Source organism: Malus sylvestris, chromosome 15 (genome assembly GCF_916048215.2).
Source record: "Malus sylvestris chromosome 15, drMalSylv7.2, whole genome shotgun sequence".
Taxonomy (NCBI): domain Eukaryota; kingdom Viridiplantae; phylum Streptophyta; class Magnoliopsida; order Rosales; family Rosaceae; genus Malus; species Malus sylvestris.
In genome coordinates, this window is record NC_062274.1 from 21,516,816 (window position 1) to 21,524,477 (window position 7,662).

The window sequence follows — 7,662 nt, forward strand, 5'->3', positions numbered from 1 at the left end:
GTCGGATCCATCTCAACCCTATCCAATCTAACGGCTCAGATAAAAATAAAACACAAAAAGAGATTAATTGTAGTAAATTATTTTTATAATTTCCCACAAAATTTTCAACCAGAAAATGCTGTACATAACACTAGGTACCCTTGGCTTACATCCAATTTACTCAAATTTAATTTCTTCATTTTCTTTTAACTTTTTCTAGGATTTTTTTTTATTTTTTATTATTAGCTATGGTTCTGAAGAACAATGGCCAGAGACTTCTGGTGACGAAAATTCAGCTGTTTCTCGGTGAAAGCTTCAATGTAACGCTGACACTCCTCGTTGCTCAAATCGTCCTCCTCCTCCGTATCTTCCCCTGCACGTTCCTCGCCGGGCCTCGCGATTTTTCGGCCAATATTCGTCTCCGATCTGCGCAGCTTCGTCGATTTTCGCTCCCTCCCGAACTTCTCCGATTTCGTCCTTCGAATCTTCTTCGTAATCTCCGAGTCTGAGTCCGAGTTCGACTCGGTTTTCGGTTTAGGATCCGCCGAGTTCACCTCCAAAACGGTTTGCTTGTCCTGGTACATAACCTACTCTGCCCCGCGTAAGACGACAACGTCTTCTTCTAAACGAGACTTCGTACTACTGTCCGTTCCGACGGCGCTGTTTTTGACTAACTCCGCATAGAGTTCGGCCTCCACGGCATTGTTATTACTATCGACCGAGCTGAAGTGGCTAAACTTGAAGACTGAAGAGGCGATGATGGCGTGGCAAAGGAGGAAGACGAAGATGGGGCTCGAAACGACGCCAGAGAGGAGGAGGAAGTAGTTGAGGGAGAGGGTGAGGGCGAATGGGAGGAGGGCGAATGAGCATTGCGGCGGTGCGGAGGCGTTTGTACCTCCGCATGGTGCTGGCTTTCTCTACCTTCACGATGTCGAAATCCCACGACTCCACTTTTGGGGAGACACAAACAGGGGAAAATTGTTGGAGTTGGAAATTGATTACAGAACGTGTTACTAATTGTGAGATGGTTTTGTTCGTGGCAGGAATTTCCATGAAGGATGCTTCCTAGCCGACGAGCACACAACTCCCCGAGAGGTCGGTGCCGGTTGATGCTTTCTGTCGGGCTTCTGCTTTACTGGCAGGCTTGTCGGGCAAAGCCTGTCGGGCAAGGCTTGTCGAGCAAGGCTGAAAGAGAAGGACAGAGTTAACTTTGAAAGGTGCCTTTGTGGGGCCTTAGGTGTAGGCCTTGAGGCTCACAATCAAGTTTAATTTTTAAGTGCTCAGGCGTGCCACTGCCATCTTCAACATGGCAGATGTAAAACGGATGTTGAGTTTTAATTATATATATTCGAGAGTCTATGTTAGTTATTGCCAGGTGCCTTTGTGGGGCCTTAGGTGTAGGCCTTGAGGCTTCCCGTTAATAACTAATTTAGTACTCGAATACATAAGGTTCATTTTCTTGGTTATCTGAGTCTTATAACCATTATACTTCTGATTACCTGAGCCCGAAAAGCAGAATGAATCCAAATAGGTGCCTTTGTAGGGCCTTAGATAGGCCTTGAGGCTTCCCATCAGAACTCCTTCTATACTCAATGTTCTAGCCCGAGAAACAGGATGAATCCAAATAGGTGCCTTTGTAGGGCCTTGAATAGGCCTTGAGGCTTCCCATCAGAATTCATTCCGTACTCGAAAGTTCTATGGTAATCATAATATAATAGAAATAAAACTAAGTGACAGGTCGATTACTTGCGCCTCAAGTAACTTCGAACTTCTTGTTATCAAAGCTTGTCGTGGATGGGTTAAGTCCACATCCGGTTCTTTTTTATGCCTTGAGGTCAAGGACTTTTAGAGTGATCAAATCTTATATGCCTAAGGGCTTAGAACTTAGATCTGGCTTGAACTGTGACGACATATTCAAATCTGATTCAAGCGTTGAGAGAGTCTATTAATAGCCATATTACTATAAATAACTTGGATACAACTTGTAGTATACAACATATTGCTAGGCTAATGAATGAAAAGACAAAAACAAAGAGGGTCGGGCAAGGCTAATCGTCTTGCAACTTCCTATCTTTGTGGTTTATCAGGAGGTTTAAAAGCTGAGAAAAGGGGTTGGGAAGTGAGTTTACAGAAAGAAATCGATACTACAGCAAGAGTTGAACAGGGTAGCAGAGCTATTAAAAAGGGTTTATCCCGAAAGGGATGAAGGCTTGGGCTGACTACAGCTTCGTTTTGAAGGCAAATCTGGCTTTGATCAGAGTTTGTGCTTGTATTTGTTGGTTTGTTTGAGTGTCATTGACTCTGATTTCTCTTTCTTCTTTTATAGACACCTTGGCTTGGCCTCCTGTAGCAATAATATTGCCCGAATGCAGTTTTGAAGGATAGTGACTCATCAGCTATTTACTTGTACTGTCACTATAAAGTACTTTTTGGGCTGATTAGCTGGCTGGTCTATACCACCTGGCCCTTGGGTAGGTGAGCAAGTGGTGCAAATGATCTGCACCTAGTCGAAAAGGCCTTTTCTACCTTCTGGGCTTGGGCTGTGCTTCGGGCTTTTCTCCTCTGTTTGGGCCAACTCCCTTCTAAGCCCAAAGTTTAAGTTTTAACCCAAACAAGTTTAGTGTGGCATTGGAGGTGATTTTCCGTGGACATTTTGATTTCTCGGGAAAATGTTTGGAGTTGGAAGTGAAATTTTATGGACTGGACGTTACGTGAGAGGAACAGAGGGAGAGATGGTTTGTGAGTTCGTGGGGGTTGGAAGCCATGAATGAAGTGAGAAGCCGACCATGCTTTTGCGTTTTATAGAGACTCTGCACTCTGCAGGAAATCTTTTTGCTTTAGGTAATGGTTTGTTTTCTTTTTATTTATCTTATTTTTCATTACAATAAAGATCACTAGTGAAAGGAAGCTTAGTTTAAACATACAAAAACATGAATACATAAGAAAAAAGTCCTCCAACCATACTTTATGATCTCCTTTTTCGGCTTCACACTACAAACAATAGGAGGAGAGAGGAATAGGCTATAGTGACTAGCAACTTAATATTGATTCATAATATATTTTCCAAGCACACTTTGAGTTTTAAATTTTGTGAAGAGAGAGAAGAAATATAAATTGAAGGAATTTTAACTACTTAATACAAGAAGCATGATGAAAGAATATAGGGCTCCTTTCTAGAAAAGTAATTTTTTAATGTACTTGGAATATCGTTACAATAAAGCGTGATATGTTATTACTATTTTATTCAAATTATAACACTTATATTTATATTTTTTATTTATTAATATACTATTTAAGCAAGAAATATATCAATCATAGCATATACTTATATTATAACACATGAAATCAGAATACTACATGACAGTGTTTGCATTACACAAAACTTTTTTCCTATAGATATATTAAGATGTGAATAGTCCATTTTAATATTGTGTTAGAATGCAAGGATCCAATTTAAACTAGTTAGCAATGCCTGAATTAGATCAAAATCTTTAAGCATTAATACAAGACTTTCATCTCTAATCTCTAATGTGCGATAATACTCTCACGTTAGCAATGTGTGAATAAATGGCTTTGATATTGTGTTATGTTTACCTTTTCAATATTCTTGTTATGTTCACCTTTTCAATATTCTTTTTAACCATGTTTGGTTAACGTGTTTGAAATTTGTGATAGGAGGAATAGGGTTGACAAGATGTGAAGTTTTTCACGTGAAGTGCTCTGCAGCTGCCTGTTGAAATAAGAATGGATCAGTTATCAGTAGAGTACAGTGGTAACGCTTCTGCGCGCATCGTGTGTTCTGGTTGTTTTGGTTCCAAGTCGAAACGAACATATTCCTCATGTGGTGTGTGCCAATTCAACACCCCCCCCCCCCCCCGCCGGGGGCGTCAGTAGAGTACAGTGGTACCGCTTCTGCGCGCATCGTGTGTTCTGGTTGTTTTGGTTCCAAGTCGAAACGAACATATTCCTCATGTGGTGTGTGCCAATTCAACACCCCCACCCCCCCCCCCCCGCGCGGGGGCGTACAATAATGCTCTCCTTCCCTTCCTTCCCTGTGCCTTCCATGATTTGCTTGGTCTATGTCATTTTTTTCACTCTCTTTTTTTCTTATACTTCCTTCCAATCTGCTATCTCCAAATTTGTGTCTCCTTTGTACTTTTTTGGCATGCATCACTTGTCACAGCCCGTCCCAAATATATATTTATCGACGGCGTGAATTGACGAAAATACCCTTGGACGTTAGTTGTGTAATGTGGTTTAAGTGTGGTTTTGGGTCAATATTCTTAAATCCTAATTATTTGGAACCAATTAGGATTAAGTTATGGTATTTTTGGTAGTTGACCAATCCTAGGCCACACACACACACTCTCTCTCTTCTCTCTCCCGTACCCTCTCATCTCTCTCGGTTCACTCTCTCTCTTCCTTCTATGTACGAACGTTAACCAAAACCTTTGCAAACGTGACAGATCGAAGTGGAAAATGACACCATTGTGTTCGTGAAGCTCAGACGAACGCATCCATACCATTTATAGGAAGAACTATTTCAAAATCTCGTGAAAACCCTAACCTTGAATGAAGTACTGTTCATGCAAAAACTTATGGCTTGTTTTTATGGAATTTGAAGCTTATATTTCGGCATATGCGATGCATCCAGGAGGCACTAAGATGTATAATACCATTAGACCATTTTATTATTGGCCAGGTATGAAAAGAGAAATTGCCGAATATGTGAGTAGGTGTGCCATTTGTCAATAGGTTAAAGCTGAAAGGAAGAAGTCGTTTGGGTTGATGCAGCCCCTTCCCGTTCCACAGTGGAAATGGGAAAATATTACTATGGATTTTGTGTACAAGCTTCCTCGCACATAGAATGGTTATGACGGCATTTGGGTGGTAGTTGATCGGCTTACGAAGTCAGCGCATTTTATTCCAGTGAGGGAGAAGTATTCGTTAAACCGATTAGCTAAATTGTTTATATCACAGATTATGAAGTATCATGGTGTGCCAGTTAATATTATCTTGGATCAGGATCCCAAATTTACTTCCAAGTTCTGCTAGCATTCCAGGAAGCTCTTGGTACGAGATTGCTTTATAGTACGGCATATCATCCTCAAACAGATGGACAATTTGAGAGGACCATTCAGACATTAGAGGATATGTTGAGATCTTCAGTGCTGCAGTTTGGAGATAGTTGGCATGATTGTTTGGATTTGATGGAGTTCGCCTACAATAACAGTTATCATTCGAGCATTGGTATGGCACCATTTGAGGCACTTTATGGGAAATCTTGTCGTACGCCTCTATGTTGGTCAGAGGTTGGCGAAAGAGTTTTAGTGGGCCCTGAGTTTGTGGATGTGACTACTCAAAATGTTCAAGTAATTAAGTCTAACCTGAAAGCGGCCCAAGATCGACAAAAGAGCTTAGCAGACAAACATGCCACTGATCGGAAGTATGATGTAGGCGATTGGGTATTTCTGAAGCTATCACCTTGGAAAGGTGTTGTACGATTTGGAAAGAAAGGAAAGTTGAGTCGGTAAGGTTGCTTACAGGCTTGAGTTGCCTCAAGAGTTGTCCAAGGTGCACAATGTATTTCATGTTTCGATGCTTCGACATTATGTTTCGGATCCTTCACAAGTGATTCCTCCTCAACCCTTGGAAATCAATTCGGACTTGACTTATGATGAGGAACCAGTGACTCTTTTGGATTGGAAGGATAAGGAACTAAGGAACAAGACTGTACATTTGGTGAAGGTGTTATGGAGAAATCATTTAGTGGAAGAAGCTACTTGGGAGACAGAGGATCGGATGAGAGAGATGTATCCACGCTTGTTTTATGATTATTAATGGATGTATTTGTTATGTATAATTTCGAGGATGAAATTTTATAAGGTGGGGAGATTGTTACAGCCCGTCCCAAATATATATTTATCGACGGCGTGAATTGATGAAAATATCCTTGGACGTTAGTTGTGTAATGTGGTTTAAGTGTGGTTTTGGGTCAATATTCTTAAATCCTAATTATTTGGAACCAATTAGGATTAAGTTATGGTATTTTTGGTAGTTGACCAATCCTAGGCCACACACACACACTCTCTCTTCTCTCTCCCGTACCCTCTCATCTCTCTCGATTCTCTCTCTTCCTTCTATGTACGGACATCAACCAAAACCTTTGCAAACGTGACGGATCGAAGTGGAAAATGACACCATCGTGTTCGTGAAGCTCAGATGAATGCATCCATACCATTTACAGGTAAGAACTACTTCAAAATCACGTGAAAACCCTAACCCCAAATTAAGTATTGTTCATGCAAAAACTTATGGCTTGTTTTTATGGAATTTGAAGCTTATAGGAAGCTTCGTGGGGTCCCTAGGAGGCTAGGGATATGTCGTTTAAGGATTTTGGACATCGGAAAGTGGAGATCGAAAGTTTTAAATTTGGCCGGAAAGTCGATGTAATTTCAAACGTGTTCTCATGAATTTCAAAGACCCAAATTGTTATATCGTGTTTCTACTTGTCTTTAGCTTCATTTTGATTTGAATTTCGTAAGATTTGGTGAAGAAACGAAGAAGAATAAGTGTTTCAAAGATTTACCCAATTTCCGGTGCCGGCGACGGTCGCCGGAGATTCAATGGTAGGGATGACAGAATATTCCATCAACTTTGACGGAATATTCCAACGACATCAGTTAGTTGGACGGATTCTGTTGGGTTTTAATAGAATATTCTGGGGAATATTCCTAACGGTAGTTAAGGAATCTGTCAGGATTCTTTACGCGTGGTGGCGCGTTTTGCCTTGCCCTTGCCGGCGCGTGGGAGCTCAAAAATTTTATCTAAAAATTTGAGGATGATCCTGAGGTTGTGTAGGTCACTATGGTATATTCATATACCAAAATTGAGCAATGTATGAGAAGTTATTAGCTAGTTTTGCCTATGTGCTTTAAAATAACGTTTTTATAGTTAATTCGCATATAGGTGAAACTTATCCCGAGGACGAGCATATCCACAAGCGACTCGGGGGTTACGACCCAGCGACATACCAGTGAGTGGGCTTTTGTTTTCAGTATATAATTATATACTTGATATATTTCCCATAAATGCATTTTTTAAGGAAAGTATGCTTTGAAATAATATGCCAAATGCTTTTATATTCTGAATATGCATTTCATGGTTGCATATATATAAATGTGGTGCTGTGGAGGCACAGGTAAGTTTAGGTAAGTTATGTTTGGTTATATGAATCATCGATGATATAATATGTGACTGAATAATGTTGAGCTCATAAAACTGCACCTAGGGTGATTGTGATTTAGCTAGAGATATGAAGTACAGGCCTGTTTATTTACATCACCTCATGCACTATATGCTCATACTGGATCCAACTTAAATGCACAGTCTTGTCATACAGACCTTATTTATGATTCCGACTCATATGTGACTAGTGATTTATCGCCTGGCTATTATGAGAGAATAGAATTGAGCATAATTATATTACACCCAATCTTGTCGTACAGACCCCTTTTTAGTGGTTCCGACTTATGTGCAGTATATTGCCGTATAGGTCATTGTAATGACTCCAGCTAGATTGACTTTTGAGCTATGAATTCAACAGTACAGACTACCACAAGGGTTCCGGCTAACATATCATGTTTCTATGAATTTATTCTTACCTGAATTACTTACTCTGTT

The 7,662-nt window shown here is 40.4% G+C and overlaps 1 pseudogene; it reads right to left on the minus strand.

Moving 5' to 3' along the window:
- Positions 1–221: 221 nt before the first annotated feature.
- On the minus strand, positions 222–1,032 carry LOC126602794 (uncharacterized; annotated as a pseudogene).
- Between the last annotated feature and the right edge of the window lie 6,630 nt (positions 1,033–7,662).